This window comes from Acyrthosiphon pisum, chromosome A2 (assembly GCF_005508785.2).
Source record: "Acyrthosiphon pisum isolate AL4f chromosome A2, pea_aphid_22Mar2018_4r6ur, whole genome shotgun sequence".
Lineage (NCBI taxonomy): Eukaryota > Metazoa > Arthropoda > Insecta > Hemiptera > Aphididae > Acyrthosiphon > Acyrthosiphon pisum.
In genome coordinates, this window is record NC_042495.1 from 84,256,911 (window position 1) to 84,281,547 (window position 24,637).

General features: G+C 28.4%; 1 protein-coding gene across 1 annotated transcript in view; it reads right to left on the reverse strand.

The window, feature by feature from the left end:
* The window catches only part of LOC100165056 (glutamate receptor ionotropic, kainate 2-like), a 229,842-nt gene that overhangs the window by 203,759 nt on the left and 1,446 nt on the right, over nucleotides 1-24,637 (reverse strand). The window lies entirely within an intron of this gene.

Consider the following 24,637-nt stretch of genomic DNA (forward strand, 5'->3'; position numbering starts at 1 on the left):
ATTATAACTCTAATGATAATATCCCATTACTTATATCATATTTTAGTCCAAAATTCTTTATGTAATATGATAGGTCTGAGAAAATATGTAATTTATCTTGGACTGGGTTCTTTATGAGAAATACAATATTTAAATATATAAAACACTTAAAACATAAAGGCCCATAAAGTCCTTACAAATTTAAATACTTGTTTTCAAGACATTTAAAATAGTGAAAACAAGAGCAGCAGCCGTGATTAAAGAGAATAAATAAAAAATTAAAATGAAAATTACCATAAAAAATGTATAAATCTGTTGTATTTTGAGTGTGTTTTTATACATCACTGATCTTTGTAAGCGTTAGAGCTTATATAAATTATAAAATTAAAACTATTCAAAAACGTTGTTTTTGTATTTTATTTAACATGCACGTGTTGATTTTGCTATAGGAAAAATATAGGATTGACAATGATAATAATATTATTATCGACTACTTTTATTAGTTTATTACCAAAAACGTACTACATAAATATTGACCTAAACTCGATTAATATTAGTTTATATAAACTTGTCATTTATGAAGATTATTACGATTTTGTGTATTGTAAAATACAATATTGACCTTATTGTAAAATATACTTACTGTAACAAAGAGAAACTTTTTCCATTCGAATGTAATAAATTATCGTGTTGTGGCTAAAGGTCATACAAACTTATCTTTTTGTTTACATGTTCATGATTTTTTTTTTTTTTTAGCTTATCGATGTTTTAGGTTTTGGCTTAATTCCAAAATGGATGCTTCCACTAAAAAAAAATGTGTTACTGAAAAAATGATAAATAAATTAATATTCAATCAACGCTGATAAAAAAATATGTTTTATTATATTATTTAAATCATTTTTAAATACAAGATTAAAATAAAATTGTAGATAAAAATAAATGTTTAACGATTAATCATTAAAAGTTGTTGAGCAAAAACGTTATTTAGTGAGTTTGTTTTTATAAAAATTTAGAATTTGGAGTGTACCACTGTAACAGATATATTGTGACGTTACTGTAACAGATAGAAATATCTACTAATCTCTTTGAAAATTATTTCTATATAATAATTGTTTAATAAAGAATAAAGTTAATACAAAATGAATATTTTCGGTTTAAGTTTTGTATTGTAAATATTGTTTTACTATCTTTTGTCCTGATATTCTTCTTCTCTTGGGTTCGTACATTTATTGCTCAACATTTATTAGCTTGAATGGTTCTTTTAGATTTCTAGATAGTTTTGTGGTTGTATCTCGTGGTTCTGATTAATAAAATTATTTTAAACATTCTTTCATACTCGTAAATTTAATGTACTTTCTTTGCGAGACATTTAAGTTTGCACGTTATATTATTTGTTTCTCTTATATTATATAGTTCACTACATTATTCTTATCCTTTACAAGATATAAGGCAGTGCTTGTATTCGGCCATTATTCGTACCATATACTTTGTACCTATGATGTATACGCATGTGTCAAAATCCTAAGTTGGTGGTTCTTTTTTCTAGTAATTTTAACGATCGAAATGTTGGCAAATTAAATTTAGTTAGTTTTTATTATCTATTGAATTTCTAGTAAATGGGTATTTCTACAGTATATACATGACTGGGGTATTCTGGTATTCATAATTTAAATTTTTGAAATTTAATAAGCTTGTCAAGAGGAAATGCCTGGAAAAAAGCTTGATACAAAATATCTAGTGTATACTAGACATAGGACATAGATGTAAACTTAGCATTTGTAGTTTTAAATGATAGGTAATCAATTTTAATATATTTTTATTGAGAAGCAAAACACTTTGTGATATAACAAATTTAGTAACATAAACGAAAAAGCTATTTTTAAAATAATGTATTAGGACTTCAGTTCTCATAGTTTTAATATTATATCCACCCTATGCTTTGACATGTTTTGATACAAAAAACAGTAGGTTAAAAAGAAATTCTTAGCTGTACTAAAAACTAAATACAAATTACATTTTCACATGACTTTTAACAATAAATCGTTAATATTTAGGTACCTACGTAATATTCGATTTTTTTTTTTTATTATTATTAAATAACGACATATCATACATTAATTGTATTGTTGTAACAAGTGTTACTCAATTTTTTTTGCTGCAGTAGAATATTGTTAATATTAATTTTGAATTTTAAACATTCTTTGTGGCAGATAACTACTATAATATTATAAAAATAATTACTATTACAAAATTAATTTTATATTATAATTATTTTCTTTAATATCGTGTTAAACACAATTAACATGTTTTAATGAAATTTTAAAATATTTTAGTTTTCTTTGTAAATATATAAAGTTGTTATTTTAATTTTGAACACTGTATAAAGTTGGTAATCATTTTATTTTCAAGGTAGGTTGATTAGTTTTTACATGCAGCACAATATATTCGAGGACGCGCTAAATATATTTTAAAATTAGACGAATGCGAAATTCAAATGAAACAGTTTATGATTTTGTTTAATATATTGTGTACATTTGAAAATCTAAGTATAAATAAATGAGAATTCATTAAAAAAAAAAAAGTAATTCGTTGAATTAATAACTTGCCGTGCTGTAGGGTCTGATGCAATATACGCCTAAACTATATATTGATTCGAGATTTTTCGAGCATAAAATGCATAAAGTAAACCTTAACCAAGTTATTACCGTATTTAATGTATCGTTAATTTAAAATGTTATGCAGATACTTATGAATTATAATATATTAAAAGTTATTTTTACGTGACGATATTAAATTTCCATCACCAATTGATTATTTTGTATTAGGTAGTTATTGTAGCTATATTTAGCAGTGAAGTCTATAAACATAATGCAAAATATTACGTTTACAAACTCCACTAGAGGTATTTTAAATAAAATATTAATAAATACCTAGGTAAGTATTGCAATTTCATGTGAGTGCATCAAACGTAAATATTATGATAAACAAATGTATTTGTTTGTATAATATATTCAATAAATAAAATGTATCAAACATAATATATATCTCACACAGTATCTGCAGTAGACTTGTCAACATCTAAAAGTAAGCCCAATATTATTTTACATAGTGATTATTTTGATTTCTACACTTATAAAGGATTTGAAATAATAATTTTAATCATTTATCATATTATACACAAAAAAGTAACTATTTTAGGTATCACTATGGGGTAACATCAATGAATTAATTTAAATGATTTAACAACTTGTTTTTATATTATACGCATATATTTGTATATTAAATTTTTCTATTTTATAAATGAACTGCTTACTCATTCAAGCTATTTTTAGTCAATTTAAGGTACTTTTAAATCGTCTAAACACATAAAATATACATTACATTACGTAATATTATAGTCTGTCCAGCGAGATAACGCGCCGCGCACCGACCAAAACTGGTTCCCCCACCCAACATCCTGCCATAGGGGAACCAGTTTCAATAGCAAGGTGACGCGGGAGGATGCGCAGAATCAGAGCGTTCTCTCGCTGGACAGAGTATGCCTACCTATATTTTATATTATTACACATATTTAAAAATGTAATAAACTAAAGCTATTTATTCGTAAAAATTACACAGCCAAAAGCTCATACAAACAATTAACTATTTTTTAGCCCGGCAACTATGGCCATTAGCTGATTTTGTTTTTTGTTTGTTTGTAGGGGAGGGTACTGTTGGTTTGTAAACACGTGTGTGTAGCTTCAGCAGATTTTTTAGTGGGCACCCGTGGGTATCTGCCATTCCCAGGAGGGGATGGCGGTACTTCTCTCCGGACACCGTGATTTGCCAGAATAAAAATTCCACCCGTGAACCGAGGTTTGAACCAGCGTGGGTGTGCGTCACAATTGACGCCTTAGTCCACTCAGCCACTACGTCCCCCCAATTAACTATTATGTATATAGATATATAGACACAAAACGTTGTTACATATTACAGTATTTAAAAATGTTAATTAGATGAAAGATTACAATAGTAATTTTATAATGAAAATAATGGACATACAATGTTCTACCACTTGTTCATTTTTTTTACATTTAAGTTACTCTAGCATTGTTAATAAATAATAACCAATATTGTCAGTTCATGTGGAACAAGACAAGACTTAACAACTTTTGATACAAACAAGTGTGTTCCAGATTAGATTTAGCACTATTCTCTACCAGTCTCCGTGATTTAACCCTTTGTGACCATAATATTATGCTTGAATCGTTATAAATAACGATTAACCAAAATCCATGTCAGATTCCGTGTAAACTCTTTACGAAAAATTACATTTAAAAAAAAAAAATGTTTCACAGCAATAATAATATCCTTGTCGTCTGTTTCGCTCATCATTAAAATATTATCGATATTTTTTACAAATTAATACGTGGACCAATAATAAAAATCTGTTTATAATTAATATTGTAATATTATGTACACTGTGATTATTTATTATTAAATACACGTGTTGTCTATTCGTTGTTATATTAATTTTAAAGAATTGTAGGTCTTTTTGTTAAAAGTTTCGAACTTTATTATTAAATCAAATTAATACAAATTAAAACAACTCTCAATCTTCAACAGTTTTTTTTAAAAAAAAGTATTGTAATTTAGATTATAAATATTTTCTAACATAATGTAACACTCCAGTAACCTTAATCCTTAAAAACTCCTATAAATACAACTATTCTCTGATGCTACTATACGGGGTACGTAATTCTTTGAACAGTAAACACTCATTATTTTTTTATTTTTTTTTTTTGTTACATTATTAATTTATTTATACAATCTGTAAATTAATTTTTTTACAATAAGTACAAGCGCTGTGGGATCTGATGGTTTGGAGCCTTGAAAGAAGAATCCATTCAGTGATGGAACTTCTTGACAGATTTGCTCATTATTTTGAAAATTAATAGTTTAATTTTCATTGAAATTTTCTTTGAGAAAAATATTAATAATATGATACACGAAATTTGAACATTATGTATTTCTTTTATTGTATTATTCATGTTTGTTTGTAAAACTACTATCAACTTTTCTTTTTAAAATCCCACATTTTTGGTTTCATAATCTAATGTAGAATACTTATCTAAAAATTGTATGTATAAAATATATAGCAAGAATACTTAAAGATAAGATGAATAGGATACACCACAATTTCGTGGGTCATCCCTCACCAATTAATTTCTCTTATCAAAACTTTAAATGCTCAATTTCTTTAAAAGAAACTTAAGGAGCTATGAGGTAATTCATTTTTCGTAATCTACAATACATCGTACCTATGTATTAACATTTTTATAAATTTCTTCTTCTTGGGTTTTTTAATTTAAAATACACATTGTTATTTTCAATGTTCGTAATGGTTTTAATGTTTTATCAACAAAACAAGGAATCAAAACAAAGTATGTACAGTGTAAGAATTGCATGCATATTAAATTTGAAAAAAGAAAATTCAATAGATTTATAATTTTTACAAGATACGTATCAGTTGTGTGTTTGCTGTTTATTTAATATTTTTAGTTATTTAGAAGACAACGAAATCAAATCAAATGCAAAATTTAACAAAGCCATTTGAATTGAAACAATAATTATTATTGTTGTAACAGTTTATCCTTACAAAGCTGACTTTACACACAAACAATAAGAAGTAACCCAAAACTTAAAAGAAATACCACTTAATATTATAATTTTAATGTCAGGAAATCTGACTCGAGATCTTCCCCCCCCCTCCCGCACCACCAAGAATTTAAATCCTATATATACGCCAATGGAATTAGGTAAGTGTATGTAAAATAACGATTATAGCAAATAATAACTCAATTGATGGATTTTCTAACCAAAACAAATTTATGCCTACATAAATATTGTAAAACTAATTGACTAAAATAAGAGTAAGTAATAATAAAAAAAACTTACAGTAATTATGTTATGTTAAACTTTTTTTATACACTTAAACGACGTCTATTATGTACTTACTTTATAGTTTATAGTGACGCATACTTCATAATATTCGTTTAAAATTACTTATCCAAGTATCGATTAGCTAATAGGAATAGGTACATCGTATGCATCTCATGATAATGCAAACTTACATGTCACGGTCGTTAATCTTGTAAATTAATTCATTAACTATCTTATTATATATTATACTATGTGATTATTTTTACAGTAAACACTCGTTTTCTTGAAAAGTATAAACGTTTATGAGAAACATTATTAAGTGTCTTAAATGTTTGAATTACAACTTATATTTTTAATTTCATATTTCTGATCAACATTTCTGAGAACCATGACATAATATAAAAATCATGTTTCAATCGAGTAGTTATTTTGTTATAAGTTTTAAACTTAATGAGTCTGCGGAGAATTAAAATAAATCCAAACAAATCACCACACACAAGCATACAACTTTCCTCCTACGTCCAGGTCTCTGCCCCCCCCCTCAAGTCTTAATAACTCCGGGGAGTTTTAATGCAAATCGCGGTTCTCTCTCCGGCCCTCGATAATACAAAAAGTCTTAATAACGATATGATTCTCTCAAAAAAAGTTACTCGATATCTTGGAGTCTACTTAGACAACAAAATTACATAGACCATTCATTTAAAAACTAAGAAAAAATATCTTCACATTATATAGTATTAAACTCTACAAACTTAGACACCTTCTTAAATCAAATCTTCCACTCAATATCAAACTTTTAATCTACAAGCAAATTATCCTCCCATCGATGACCTACGGAATTCGACTATGGAGTAAAACATAAAATATTAAAATATTCCAATCATTCCAGTCAATTTGCCTTCTTCTCATTACAAAAGTCCCCTGGCACGTCAGCAATCTCTCCCTCCACTCTGACTTCAAAATCCCAACCATTCATTCACTATTATTAATAATTTCACAAAAAACATTCAACCATTCAAATCCCCAAATTTCAAATCTCTTCTCTCTAACACTTCCTGATAACCCACACGCTGTCTTGAACGAAATTGGCCCAGGGACCTCCTTAACATAAAAAAAAGAAAATTAAATAAAACAACAAAAAAAAAATTAAGAAAAAACTGTCTAGAAATACGAAATAGGATCATTGGACCCCTCCCCCATATTACCTATTTTGTATATATTCTTGTTTGTTCAAAAAAAAAAGTTGACAAGTGGAATACAAGTTCACCGTTTTTTAGTATACCCGTACCCATGCAGTTAATACATATTATTAAGATAATAAATTGGTAATAACTAATTGTTTTTAATAACTAATTAGCTCTTTGCTTAAAATTCTATTTTATACATCGAAATTCTCAAAAAATTATTTTGTTTCAAAAAGTGAAATTAAAAATAATATATGCTATCAACGAAAAAAATAATAGATTTAAAAAATTATGACAGTAGAAAATATTTTAAAAACCTAAATAATAATCATTAAATTGATAAATGTTCTTCATTGCCAAAAAAGACTACAGTCACTATATCAATGTGTGACCGTACTAAACAACACTATTTCAACACATTTGGTCACTTTTTATTCGATAAAGTCATTGAAAACCCAAAATATATAAATTAAATAATACTGATATAAAAGTACCTACCTATATACACTATATCGGTATATTTTACCGATAAAATAAATACAAGTAAATAACATCGATAAATAAAAACTTATAATGCTGCAGCAGTAGTGCCGCGAATGACCACCGCATACAACTTACGGGTCATAAATTTACGTTTGCTTTTTATGTATTTTTTTTTTTTTAACCATGATGTTTTCTAACCATGGCATAAAGCAGCTGGTGAAATCACGTAACACATGATCTACCCCCCCCCCCCACCCACCACCATCCACGGCTCTCGCTCGACGTGACATCGCTGGCACAATAAACGTATAGTGGTGACAGGTGGGGGTGGGTGTCGGGGTAATGGAAATTGATCATGCGACCTACGTAGTCCGGGGAATGAGTTAATTCGCCATGTGACCATAAACAACATTTTCTGCGCGCACCCATGGATAACGTATTGGAGACACGTATTATAACTAGGTATATACCTAACCTACCAGCTGCCTACACGGCGCGGTACATCCCCTCTGGGCCATTTCCAAATACCTTATTGGTAAACAATGATGGAAACCGACGGATTTCCACTATTATTTTACCTTATACCTACGGATAACGACGTGCTCGGCCGCGCAAAGACACATGTGAGAAAATAATACGACAACAACGACAATAGCGACTGGCGCAATATAATATTGATTATTCAATATAACGATATATTTTAGACCCGTGGCGATGTAAACAAAGGTAAAGCGGGGTAGCCTGTTGTAGTAGGTAGGTAGTGAATTTAGTGGGTAATATACGACGTACGGTGTTATTTACACGCATTAGCATCGTCGAAATCCTTAATTATTCGATACCGGGGTATTATACGATTGCAATTGAGTATTCATATGAATCATATTATATTATTATTAATAATATACCGATGCCCACTGGTTACTTGTTCCGTTTCGGGAGACATTTTATGCTTACATCTTTCCCCCATAAAACAATATTGTAGCTATGTTTTCGATATTCATGGTTACCTAACTATTTAAAATGATTTAACAACATTATAATATTATAACGTCATGTTCATGTAGGTTTACCGGACGATCCGTTTAACGGGTAAGACGCTAATAAATAATAATGATATCAAAAAATTACATTTTATAAAAAAATACTTTAAAATGTTTGTAAATATAATAATATACTTTCTATTTTGAAAGGGGAGGAGGTGGGGGGGGTTGTACCTCCCCCCCCCCCGAGTCTAAGAAGCTGAAAACCATGTGTTATGTGTGTGATGAGTGACGACTTCGATGCCGGATTTATTTTTACACCTTGTTAGTTGTTAAACAGTAACTGATTACACGTACTGTCGAAGACGCCGACTTTGCGTGTAGGCGTGTATCGTGACAATAATACTATAAGTAATTGATAGCAGCAAAAGCTTTGGGTTAGAAAAAGCTGTCTGATTGTTTGGCGCACGTTCGACGCCGTCACAAGTTACGATTTATTATTATTCTAATGATGATATTAATATCGCGGCGTTTGATGTGGTCATACCACAGTCACCGTCCATCGCCAAATGTGGGGAGGGGGTAGGGCAAAACGCTATAAAATTAATTGCGCTCCCTTCGCATAATGCCGACGTATAACGCGGGTCGCAAACAATAGCAGCCCGACTTCCGGTTTACCATTCGCACGTACTAACGTAAAAACGATCTGTTACCATTGTACTCGTCGTATATTATTATATCATGTCGTAACTCGCATTTATATTTTCGACGAGTGAAAAAAAACAATCTGCGCCCATTGCAATAAAAGACTTATCATCATTCTAATAGCTATTGAAAATTTTTTTTCGATACAGGTGGCTGTTTATCATATTATTATTACGCTTTTTGGTATTATAGGTACCTCCTATACCTACCAGCTGCTGACCGCGGTTGTATTGATACATATAATTGGGAATGAAAAATAACCATATAGTATAATAAATTATTGCCAATTAGTAATATAAGATAATATGCTAAAAATGTACGAAGAAATTAGTCTTATGCTTAGAAAATAATGTTTTCAAAATTGGTGCTGCATTTTTAGGAATACTCCACAGGACACTCCTTAAATAGTACAAAACATATCAAGAATTTGAAAATAGTTTCTTAAAGTATATTTAAAAATTCCAAAAATCAGATTTTGAATAACTGCATTATTTAAGAAGAAAAAAGGGATGAGCATGCTTGGTGAATAACACTGTACATAAAAATGTCTATAATCATAATTTTGCAAAATTCAGTATTTAAGGAAAGTAAAGATGGAGGTTACTATGATTCATGAATCACCATGTGCCTACATGATTAAAATACCAGGTTATAACAGATTTAAAATAATACTAATAAATTATATCTAAGTAATTATTATAAAATATTACAACAATAAAATATAAACATGTACATTGTACCTATTCAAGAGTTCTCGTTACGCATATTTGTCCAATCAATATAATAATATAATATTACACTAGCTGAGCCCGCGCACAAAAATCGGAGCTTTTAAATAAATTAGTATTGTTCATCTTCTTTCGGATCACCGACTAAGTGCAACTCATCCACCTCAGAATAGGCTATGTTCAAAAATTCGATTTGATGCAAACTTGTACCTGATCTTAATAACGTATGGACCTGATAACCGAACAACCCAAATAACCAATGGTACCAAACCAATAATAAATAAATACTAATTTCTACTAATTATTTCTCCTATACAACCAAAAGCAATAATTTGAAAACAAAAATGTCTACCGTAAATCTCAAAATCCTCGTTTGATTTTTCAAATAAGATTTTGAAAGGTCATTTCCCGATTCTTGAATAAATACAACAAATATATTGTTGCTGTCTGGGATTCCCGATATGCTGGTGGTTCGAGGTAGCTTAAAAGAGATCGGCGAAAGTTTTTATGCTTCGCCAGTTATATACTTAAAATTCCCTGCGCGCCACGTGATTATTTCCCAGTTGCTAATATTCTTGGCCTATCTACTTTGGACTGCGAGTATTAGGTTCCTTGGCAGGTTGTTCAACCATTGAGTTATATGTAACTGAGTAATCTGCACATGTATCACAGATTTGTTTTAAGGTACCTCAACGTTGGTCTCGGTTCACTGCTCCTTTTTATGTCCCTCGTGCCTCACCTGTTAAATAGCCAACGAGCCTTTGACACGTGTGAAAATTGTTGGATAACCATAATTATTGTAATTGGTAATAACAGTTGACAGGCTTAAATTCAAATTCAAAAAACACTATGAAAAATGTGTGATACATAATACAAAATACATGATCGGAAAAATGATTAAATTTTCATAAGTTGTTTAATATTAAATCAAATATCTATTCATAGCTCTATAAAAGAAAAAATGTAACTGGCTGTAAATGCATTGTTATACGATTAAATATAAAGATTTTTTTTAAAAACAAATATAATATTGGAGGACGGAGTGGCCGAGTGGACTAAGGCGTCTACTGTGACGCGCACTGTCACTGGTTCGAACTCGACCACGGGCGGCATTTTTCTTCGGGAAGTCACGGTTCTGTAGAATTTAGTTACACCCTCTTATAAAATATTTTTCTCATTCATAAATAAATTATAAGCTGAATTTATAACTTTAAAATTCCTTCTCATTATTCTTTCATATTTAGCCGTTGTATGATATTATATACGCAGTTAGTTTTTAAAATTCTTTCTAATTTTCAAAAACATCTAAAAAACCCTTCAACAAAACGATAAGCAAACGTAAGCAACGAGAATTCATTTTTAAAAATATCATTATTTTTATTTAAAATATTTAGCTGCAGAAGGATCTAGGATTTTTTAATGCAATTAATCGGAATTGTGTTAACATTTAAAGCAAATGTAAAATTTCAATCAAGATATCATTATTCTTATACAGGTACTTCAGTACTTGGCCATTGATCTCTATTTTTTTTCTAGTCATTATTTTTCACCGACTGCAGTTTAGAATAATGTACATACTATATCATATTATGACCAATCGTTATTATTTTGTTGATTTCATCACTCGAGGGAGACCTGATCCAGTCAAGTATTTTAAATTATTATTATTATTATAATGGCTTTTAAATGTCTTCTTAGTTTTCAAGAATATTTAAAAAAGCTTTCAACAAAATGATGAGCAAACGTTAGCAACGAGAATCAATTTTTAAAAATATCATTATTATGTTTTTAAATATAAAGCTGCAAAAGGATCTAGGGCTTTTAAATGCAATTAATCGGAATTGTGTTAACATTTAAAGTAACTGTTAACCAACATTTTACATCTGGAATCATTATTCTTATATAGGTACTTCATTTTATTGATCAGTACTCGGCTATAAATTCGTCTCCTATATTCGTTTTAGTTATTATTTTCCATTGACTGCAGCTTAGAGCAATGCATATAGGTATATCATGGCAATCATATTATTTTGGTAATTTCGGGTCAACCTGATCCCACAACTGTTTTTATGGGTTATGATTGTTAATTACATTATTGTTTTAAGTATGTTTTATTGTGATTGTTATTATAATATTTAATTACACACAATAACTTGTCCCGTCTTATATATTTTGATAATTATTGAATTTTTTAATTTATATTTTCTCCGTCTTAACCTTGTTGAGTGTTTAGTAACATTTTGTCTCTGCGAGATAAAATGCTCAATAAAAATGTTTCACTTAACCTTAGACAATTTAATACGTTATATATATATATAATCCGGATATCTGACAAATATTTATTATACAATGGTATTCTTGCAAAATATTTTATTGACTTGGTAATCATAGAAAGGAAACAAATAAAGAACATAATATATTTATAAATATAATATGGTTACAGTCCAACAACCATATTACCTAGTGAATATCAATAAAATAATTTACCGATTTAAAGTTAATGAATTGTGAAGTGTACTAGTGCCTTCTTGTATTATAAGTAAGTACCATGCATATAAAAAATATATATTGATTGATCTTGTGATACAGTCCTGTGTAAACTATACAACGAGAAGAGGGTACGTTAATTTTCAAATTAATGCGATGTTGCTTTTTTTTAATCGTAATACAAATAATTTACATAGTAGTATGAATAGGTAATTATTTTAATGGATTTGTGCAGTGATTCTTCGTTTCTTATACTCTTTCCGGTCTTAGCATTTTAAAGTTTGTGAAGAAGTAGGCCTTTTTTAATAAAATAACTGGACATTTAAAAAGTTAAATTTTTGTTTAAAAGTATTCGGGTTATTACTTATTATATAATATGTATAGAATAAAACATATCTTATAGTAATATTCTATTTTCAACGCACATCTTTACTTCACGTGTTTAAGTCCATTAGCATTTTTGATTACTGGTGGGAAATAGTTCGCATAATATCGACGCATTTCACAGTTTAAAGTGGATTGAGATAATGAAAAGTCATAATCTCTAGAAAAGGACGATAACTTTGATGGGAGGAACGGTGGTGATAAAATGTAGTACCAGGCGGGGCAAACAGAAGAACTGTGAAAAATAGTTTTCCTACCTCTTTCATGAAAATGCAGAAATTGAAAAGAATAATGGAATTCATGCCGATATCTGAACCCGAAACGAATTCCTGAAAGGTCGTCCGTTCATTTATAAAGAATTTAAACGACATTATATATGGTAATGGCTGACTGTACAATTTAATTGAAGATCAAGAATTTCGCTTTAGGTGCATAGATATTAAGTGATTGAAACATTGATTAATAACTTATTAACCAAAAAAACTGATCGCATATCGAAAGTACAACAACGATCAATGTTGTAACATTATCTAAGAATAATCACAATCATTAAAGTAAATTACATTATATAAGAACGTATTATTGTTATTACTATTTTTATCTATGGTTCATATTAGATTTAACTTACACTCTCTTTGATGTACATTCTATTATAAATCGGCCAACCACAAAAACGATACATTTATCAATTAAAATATTTTCATATACGTTAATATGATGTTACTTTACAATTAAAATATTTCTTTAGTCTCGACCCCTAAATGTGTGTACCAACCTACATATAGATATAAAAAAAAAATTAAGTGTCGACTTGAAGTTGAATTTTAAGTGGATTGAATTACTAATTACTTACTTATCGATATGTTCAAAATGTTACCTATCTCGATAATGGATAAGAAAATATTTAAACTCTTAAAGTCATAACATATTGCAATTTTTTTTATCAAATTCATATACATTAGATGGATTGATTGTATCAAAAAATGAATTAACCACAAACTATTACCATGTGGTTTTAATTTTAGCAAAATATTTATTATTATTATTATTATTATTATTATTATTATTATTATTATTATTATTATTATTATTATTATTATTATTATTATTATTATTATTATTATATTTGTACATAGTTAGGTACCTATCAGACAAATCTTCGAATCAATACTGAAGGTACTGAGATAATAATATTATTATGGTTGTAAAAATACTTAACACGAATCAAATTTAATTAACTACAAACATATATATTTAATCATAAAATGGATGATACGGTATTCTGTGATGATTACATTTTCTGAAAATTAAAATGTTTTACAATATTATAATTATTATTATAGAAATAGCCAAATATCCAATAGGTAACGTAGGTAAATATAATATGCTTTATTTACAGAGATGTTATATACGTGTAATGTGTAGCCGTGTAGGTAATCAAACTTCAAAGTATAATGCTTAATAAATCTCTATTGTCAGTCGTTGATATTATTCATGTCTGGAATAAATATTTCTATATTTTTTTTTTATTAGTCTTAAGCCCGGCAACTGCGGCCATTAGCTGTAGGATGGTACTAACCTGTAGGTACCTGCCATGCCCGGATGGGGGATGGTGGCCTCTCTCTCCGGACACCGTGACTGCCCGAAGAAAAATGCTGTCCGTGGCCGGGATTGAACCAGCGTCGGTGCGCGTCGCAACCGACGTCTTAGTCCGCTCGGCCACTCCGTTCCCAAATATTTCTATACTTATTGTCTAACATTGGTTATTCATAATATAGGTTAACTATTGACAATCAATGATATAATGTCAAAATGGTAATACTGTTTTAAAGTCTATTATTTTATTTTAAAATATATAAAATTAGATATGCATATAGTTAAATTTCAAAGAAATATTTGGACTTGTTTTAAGATTTATTTAAAAAAAAAGATTACATACTTATAGATGGATTTTTGTATGAAAAACAAAAAAACATTATTCTGCAATTCAATAGGTAACATGCAATATTGGGACATACAAGTAAAAACAGGTCAAGTGCGAGTCGAACTCGCGCATGAAGTGTTCCGTACCATAATCTACAAACATTTTGACAACACTGCTTGTATTATATATTATATTTTTTGTTAAAACAGTAACAAAAATACATAATCTATGAAAATGTCATCTTTCTAACTTTCATGGTTCATGAGATACAGCCTGGTGACAGACGAACGGATGGACGGACAGTGGAGCCTTAGTAATAGGGTCCCGTTTTACCGTACGGAACCCAAAAACTAGCCTTATCCATAAAATTATAAATAATTGATTGAATAAATGAATTCATTGATTTGAATGACATAATAATATTTATTATTCAATTATCAACAAAATTGTGTTACGAATTAATGAGATAAAATTCTTACCAGAGATAACAGTTCGGGTAACGAACATAATTAAAATACATTATAAATGTCATATTTCAGTCAATAATTTCTGAAACTTACAAAACTTACATTTAATATGTAAATTAACCAATTGTTATAATGCAATACATTATTTGTATAGGTATTCAAGTGATGATTACAAGTTACAACTACCTATCTCGTTTTTACTTGAATGAAATAAATTAATCAAAGATAATAGATAGTAAAATAAGTACCTATAATATAATTTATTATTATCATAATCTATAATTTAATTAAATGCGTTTACAATCATAAATATTATTTATGATCAAAACTTAAAATAATGAAAAAATATCAAAATACCTAGCCCATAAAAATATATGGGCGCATAGCTTCTTAAGTTATCTTTCAGATTAAAATTAATAAGTTAAGCATTCAAAGATTATATTATATTGTATTCCGCTTAGGAACAATATTATACTTTTTTAGAAAATATAATTTGGTAAGACTACGTTCAACTCTGAAGATGTTATTCTCTTTAAGTTTCATAATAAGTTAATGAAAACTTTGTACTTACCTACTAAAAAGTAACAGTTTGGAATACGGTAACTTTAGGTACTACGAGTTGATGGACAGAAACTTTTCATTTATTATTCATAAAAGAATATAACAACAGTATTAGAAATCCGTTTAAATAATTAAATATGAAAGTGATGTGTTTTTTTTACACCGAAAAGTAAACCATAGTATAAACGTTGTATCTATTCACTATTATTGATAAGTTTTATTTTATTTTTAATTTGTTGTGATTCTGTTATAAAATAATGAATTATAGCAATTTTTATAATCATAATATTAAACGTTTCTTGCATATATTTATTTTTATGAGAACATCGGGTAAAACGTCCACGCTTGAGCCGACGAATAATAGGTTTGTTATTTAGGTGGGTCTAATTTTGCGCTGCTGGCATGATTTATTTGGACGAAGAAGTTGATTGAAAGGTATTGATTTAAGATTTTATTGGAATTGGAAAAAAGTTGGTGCAATGTGTTTCGATCCACATGAACCAGGAAGCAATTACAATTGTTCTTAATATTTTTGATTGAAAAACTTACATTTTATCTATAAGTATATTTTAGCATAATGACCTACCCGTGGTTGCCACTTAGAGTAATAATGGAAAACAAATTGTTTGTGCAAGGGTAAAGAATATTACCAGGTTAGAGAGGTTTGCTGACTTATTAAGTGACACATTAATGAGTGTATTATTTATAAGGTTATACTGCTTAAAAATGCTATGCAAGTAACAAACATAAAAGACATCTACTAGTAATGCATGAATTTTATATCTTATTTTACTTTGGTAAATACAATGAAAACTAGCTTCAACAAAGTTATGTTTAAAAAACGGTATTACTTTAATAGTATTACATTCAGGCTTCAATCCAGCTTAAAACTGTTAAATTGTTTTTTTTTACTCATTGATTTCCGGGGTCATTATCGTCTGACTTACGGAAATATACTGTACATACTGTATATTTGTGTATTAAATATATAAGTTTAATAAACAATTATATTGTTGTAAATTATTTGACTCTACCGTTATATGTTTATAAATTATAACCTGTAACCAGGGCTTGAAACCGAAAATATTTTTTCCTATTTTGATTTCAGAGGAGTGCCAACTTCAGTATATTATTATTTATTTCCATTAGGTACACTAATCAAATTTAGAACTGCATTTCTTGAACAATAGTGTTTAGCGGTCCCCGGTTATTATTTACATGTCCGCGAAACAAATGACCCCTGTTAAATTTTGAAATAAGGTAAATAGAATAAATAAACAATGAACTGAAATAGTGGTATGTACTTATTTATTTTAACCAACAGTGAAAATTGTAATAATTATTAATATTTGTGAATACATTATAATCTAACCACTTTGAAAAGTATATAAATAAACTCAATTTGAAAAAAAACATAAAACAAATCTAAATATAAAATAGTTATTTAAAAAATAAATGTCGTATTTGCTCATAAAAAAATTAAGTTTAATGTATTTAATATTTATAATATTATAATTAAGCATATGGATATATGTATTTAAGGTGAAAACGTTTGTTACTCGTATTTTTTTGCTTTGAACATTTATGAGGATTTAATCTTTGATTTAATGTTACTTTCAAAATTTAACGGCCTCGTATCATAGTGTAAATGAAGCTAGGTACCTATATTGGTCAATATAATCTCAGTAAAGTAGTTACTTTAGTAATTAATAACTGATTATATAGGTTTCTACGTTAGATTAGTTTAGTTCGGGTTGATTATTTCAATTTTTTTAATTCGATTGGTTTGGATTGATATAGATAGAATAAGTTATAAAAAATCATTTGAATTATTTTCGGTAATGTTGATAAATCCACGGAATAATGTAAAGCATAAACATATTTACTAACTGACCAGGTTTAAAGTGTAATAATTTTCTAGTATTCATAAAAAATTTACCGTAGTGTCACAAATCGACAATTATTATATTCATTGCTATAGCAGAACTTATTCATGACTCTCCGTGAAGCTGAAAATGTGTTAATAAAATTAAAATATTATGAAAATACCAATAATAGTTTACAAAAAAAAAAAAAATATAATATTATTTTAAAATATTTAAATGTTATAATTGTAACAATATTATGTTTAATAGGTTCAATATAATATTTCTTATTATTTTTAATCTAACAATAAGTTCTGTATCGAATATTTTTATTCTTTAACAACTGTACTGCATTTTAAAAGAACAATGACAAAAAAAAACGGATAATATTAATTTTTAATTTGTTTTAATGGCTTATTATAAAAGCTATTAATGCGATTGTTTGAGAGAGAAAAATATTATCAAATCTTTAAATGTTACACCTGATGTAAGAAAAAAAATAGGAATAAAAGTTTTTACGTAAGATATACCGCTGTAGAATAAGAAATATTAAAATCATATTATTGTAAATAACCAAAATTAATCAAATTATTATTATTTTTATTATAAGCAAATCAATAAATTATTGTTGGCTTTATCCTATGATCAGAAAAAATTGTGTTTTTTTTTTATTTATTGTAAACGATTAAAATATATACAACTTTTAAATTGATAACTGCTTTATTGAAGAATTAATATTTTAAGGATAATGAATAATAAATGATTTGGTGTTAAATCTGGTAGGAATTCTTTTATATACTTCATAATATACGTTGGTAATATACTAATATATTATTTACCGATAGACCGTTGGATATTTGATTTCTCAAACTAAGCCGCAAGTGTAATACCTCTTATAACACGTAGAGTATATAATAAAAGTAGTATTGGTTGCCTGTTCATCGTTTCAGGAACCGATTATAGGTTTAATGATGGAGGTTACTATTACTACAATAATAATATTATAGTAAGTCCGAAGATTTTTTTTCTAATCGATATAAACAACATTTGTTAATATTTTCCTTTAAAAAAAAAATAAAAATAACTATTTTAAAGAGGTCACTTGAACTGACAAAGTCATTGATCAAAAATTAGCTACAAAAATAATATGGAAATATCATATCACAATAAAAGGAAATAATGTAATTTACACCTTCGCCTTTCTACACCCAATTTTAAAATCCAAACTGTGTCTCAATAACAAAACGCTCTTATATGAATCTATTATAGTTTCCACTTGGTCGTCAAATTTGGAGGCAGCTAGACCATTCAATGTTTGACCATTGAAAGCATTAAAGTCGATTACCTACTCAAGTTACTGGATTATGTTTCTAAACGAATTTTTTACACAACGATCAGCACGTGATCACATTCAAAATACAATCCCATTACAATAGATTTCAAAAAAAAAACTCACCAAAAATCTATCATCAAAATGTCCTCCAGAAATTTTACAGGAAACCCCATTAGGTTGAAAAGAAATTCATCAATAGAGACAACACTATTTTCATAGGTACTACTATATAGAGTAGTTTCTTTTCAACTGCAGAATCCATATACTAAGTATATACAGTTTTCTTTATTTCCCAGATAACATTTTTTTGTTTAATAATATAATTATAACATTATAATCATGAATAATATTAGCATAACGTTATTATAATACTATTATAATATTATCATTACAAAATGCTATCTGGGTTGCTAGATATGTTATCAAATTGTATTATTGTACTATAGAATTATTCAAATACAGACTGTAAATATTTCATAAAAAAAGCTACAACCGTTTTAGACTTTGAGCGAATCCCATTGACCTTTTGGCATATCATGAAATAACTCGAGAGTAAATGCATTAAATCTCATTAATTATTGAATAGAATAAACATTAATAGGTATGAAGCTTAGTCAAACCAAATTTGTTCAAATATTGTTCATGGAAGTCTGCCGCTGGATTATTATGACCGAAGAATGAAGAACAGCATTTTGAACAAAGTTTGTTTTAAAAACACCGGCAATAAATTGTAATTATGAACACCATATATGTCAAAATAAATTTTCTTTTCAAAATGTTTATCTTTAAACCTTATACTTTGAATACAAAAAAAATAATAATAATAACGTCATAACTTGCCAAGTGCAAAATTATATCTTAAAACCATGTACCCACCACACTCTTTTCATACTATGAAGCATCATATTATTATTAGGTAGGTATTTCATGATGTTGAAAATGCCAAAAACTATGAGTTACATAACAATCGGTTGTAATCATTTTCCCGTTAACCAAGATAGCGTGTGACTTTCGATTTATCTTGTGCGTGATAAAAAAAGACATTCTAAAAATGTGTTTGTGACGTATAATTTTTTTTGTTATTTTTTAACAGCTAAACAAAATTTCGTGTTCATTAAACGTCGAGGTTATTATTCTGTGCACATGGTAACTTTACTATCAACAATATGCTATGGATGATAAAATGCAACTCATTAATTCGGAACACATCCAACGAGCCTTTGTCCAAACATTATCAAGAAAAATAAATTTTAAACTTATATTCTTGGTTAAGGCGTTAGGCTCAGGTTAATTTAAAGAGTGTATTATTTTTTTAATCCTTTAATGTTACAAATCTAATGGTCCTATATATAGTATATGGCTATATGCATAAATAAATATTTTAGTTTGGTAATACCTATTGTGTAACAGTGATATCCCGTAAAAACTTTCTGTACCGTTTTTATAAACTATAAATTATAAATATTGATATATTATTATAAGCTACTTACATTTTAAAATTATCATTGCTCTATTTTTCTTAGTACACAAATTTAAATAAATTAAAAACTACTCGGGCGAATTTTGAATTTGATATTTCAACATTTTCAGAAAAATTATCCGCTACATAATTCATCATGTGTGAAAGAGTAGTGGTCATTGGAAAACAGAAGTTTGAATCTCTGCAGGATACTCCATAGGTATAATACAATAAATCTCAAGAATTTGAAAATATAATTATATTTAATATATAATTGTATATTTGAGATTTCCAAAAATCAGAGTTTGAATTGTCCACACTATTGGGGAAAAAGGGGGTAAGGGGTGAGCGTGCTCGGCGAATCACCATATACAACAATAATATGCGATGATAATATTATGTTACATGTGTATGTAACAAGAGTTGTTTGTCCATCGATCTATCTTAATATACAACGTGAACAAATGTATTATACGTTCGCTCACACACACATGCGACGTCACCCAGGGATTTAGATATGTATCATCTCGAGTGTTAGATTATGCACGAAGTCCCATAATTCATTATTGTTATTGTTATTCCATACGGAATTTTCCTGTTATACCACGTTCTACCGCGATAATAATAATTATTATTATCGTTTTGAACGTACCTATAATTTAGGTACACTATACAATGTGCCTAAATAAATAAATTGATTTGTAAATATTGTGAAATTTGTCTTTTACAATACCTATCACCGCCTGGATGGCTCAGATACGACGACGATCGAACGGAGAAAACGCCTGGAATCGCACGTATCTGTGCCGAATCGGTCTTTACGCGTCTTGTCCGCGGCCGACGGATTATCGAAACCCAGAATCGAACGACCTCGTATTCAAACTGTTCGAAGGAGATACATTAATTCCATTGGCCCGTCTGCCAGAGCATATATTGTTATATTATGGAGGCATGGTCGACCGCCCACAATCGCGTTTCTATGGGTTTCGAGCCGACCAAAGCTATATCATATTATTATCATGGTATATAGGTTAGGCCTACCTAGATGTATTATCGTACTATTCGATTATTATTAATGATCGTGAACTCTACTGTGATTTTTAACACCTGCACACAATTATATTATTTTATTATATAATGTGCGTGCGTGTGTACGAATACACACCTAGTGTGATTCTATAATGCGCGCAACACTCGTTTTCTAAATCAATAACACTGTGACCATTAAAACAAAAAAATGTTCTGTATAGTTTTTCACAGTCTTTACGTACCTAACTTTCTTCTCCTCGAAAGTATCAAACTTTTTAATATTTTTTATTTTTTTTTTTGAATTGTCAAAAGCAACTTCCGTGTACTTACTCGTAGGTATTTAGTTTTTGGAATAGAATATTTTTCGAACATTTTCTATGAATAAATATCGAATATTAAACCAACAATTTCATATTTACATATTATTATTGACCTTATAAAGCATATGACATTTATATGAGATAAGTAAAATGACAGGAGATACCCTCAGTAAATTGGGGTGCACTACGCGTAACTACTAATAACTCATCTAAATTCTAAATGCTTATGGAAAATAAAAAAATTGTTTACTATTCGATGTTTATCAATAGATAGGTACTTACATCATGGTTTTCAGAAAAATATTCAGTTTCATTAGAAAATAAAAACTTAGAGTACAATTATTGAAAAGTAGACACTCATAAGAATATTTAGTTTTTAATGTATAATGTTGTATAGTAATTCATGCAATCTACTGATAGGTACGCGCATTTAAAAAAAAATTGTTTGGTAAATAATTCAACATCAACGAAATTCAGAAATTCCAAAATTTTGCAATAAGAAAATTAATTAATGCCTCACCTTAAGTATCTAACCACTTAATAAATTCGGATCTAAAGATGATTTCCGTTCAAGAAGTAACAATACTGTCACACAAACGTTTCCACAGCAGCAAAACCACCCTATTTCTCCAATTCGCTTGTGAAAAATCTAGATACGGCCAAAGATTACCAGTTATCCCCCAAGACGTCGTAAATCCAAATGGTGTCTCTACCTGCTTGAATTATGATTTAATAATCAAAAATTCAAAAAAAAAATTCTAATCCATTCTAGGTATTTTAAATAGGTAGCCATAAATTTGCGGCAACTTCTATCAAAAGATTCACGTACATTAAATGATAATCTTAATCAAATTTTCCCATTGATCAAACGAACAGGCTGTAAATATCTTGTGGAGATACAAAATAAAAATGGATTGAATTAAAAATACAGGTTAGTTTGGTATTAGTAGCGTAGTGCCTTATTTTCTAGTGGCTTAGCTACTAAAATAATAAAATTTAATTAAATAATTTTATAAAAAGAAATTATCAAAACGTTTATTGAATTATGTATATTTATGCATTACACTGAAATATATAGATAATATTTTTAACATTGGTATGTATATCGTTATTGTTTTGAGTGAATTGAACTGATTTTATTTACAATTCGATAAAAATTATGCCAAGCTATTACCTAATATGAAAGTAATGAATAATAATAGTTTTCAAAAATGTCGTAATTTTATGAATGTTGTCAATGTTTTGAATTAATATATAAGTGTATAATCCAGATTATCATTATTAAGTACCTACCTATCACTTTTATACAGTAACACAAGATGTATAGATATTAAAAGGGGAAACTTCTGGAATGTTTATCCATTACTATATAACGACTTGGCTAAAGGTAAGACAATATTGTTTATTTTTAGTTTTATAGTTTGTAAAACGTATTGGACGCTTGATAAGGTAATGCCGTAAAGTACGTGTGTACCTTCTTATTATAGTTCGTTGGTAAGTACCAACTACTAATCTGTGTCAGATCACGTAAAATAATCAGTCAAAAATACACCCATTGCATCATTATTGTTTATTAGGTACCTAAATATAACATTATCATACTTATCAATATGGGTATCATCATACTTACTAATATTTATTTTATGTTTTTTGTATAATGGTCTTTCCGGTTTTCCAGATTTCAGAGCAACAATGCAAACTACGATGAAACTACCAAAGTATAATTGCGCCGTAAAACTAATGACAGAATAATCTAAAGAACCATCATCGTTTTTTTGTAAGTCAACGACCGTCGACCGATACTTAATAATAAACAGTTGTACTTGGTATGTTCGTTGTCCAGTGTAAAAAATTAAAAAACACAATAATTTAATTACACCAGTGACGAATATTATCGTTAGAATATATTAATCAATTATATATTATTTTTTCTCTTCATTCACAACGCAGCGCAGAATATTCTACAGTGTAATATCTCAGAATACCTATAGTCTAAGGCCCTAAGGGAATGTTTTATAATAATATTAAACTCATTTCTTTTTGGCAACTGAACTCGAAAAATGCCTGTCTGACATTATTTACATTGATCCCTGTTTGTTCTTTGTAAACACCTATAATACATACCTAATATATCCCAGACGAGTATAAACTTTTGTTTTATATAGATTAAATATTCGGCAGAAAATCATTTAGAATTTATAAACTATAATAATATAATATAATAATATATTTTTACAGTGTGTGTATTGAAAGGTCGAAACATCTTGAACAGTGGGATTAGCATATTTAGGTAATTGCAAACATTTGATTACAACAATTATTATAATCAATAATACTAATAATCAGTAAATTAAATTTTATTCAATACGTTTCCAATTGTTTGATAATTATTATCATATAATCATGTCATGTTATCCCAATCATCATACATAATATTACATATATTCGTCGGCTGTGCAAGAAAACCTTGCAAGTCATCATTATAAAATTGTTTAAAAGAAGCGAAAAACTGTGACACGTATATTTTGTAAACGATTATACAATTGCGATTTTATAAAAATTTCTGGATACACGGTGGGCTTAGGTACTTAAATTGTTTGTTTATTTTTTTTCTCGCAAACATTGTATTTTATTTTAGATATACATACTCGATGATCAAAACATATTATAACAAAATATGAATAAATTGGTACTTACTATTTATTTTATTTCTTTGATCATAATATTATCATTATACGAAACATATTGTGCTTACTGCGTATATATCTCAAAATAATATTATACAATTCGTAAAACCCTTCTAGGAACATAATATTTTCAGTCAAAA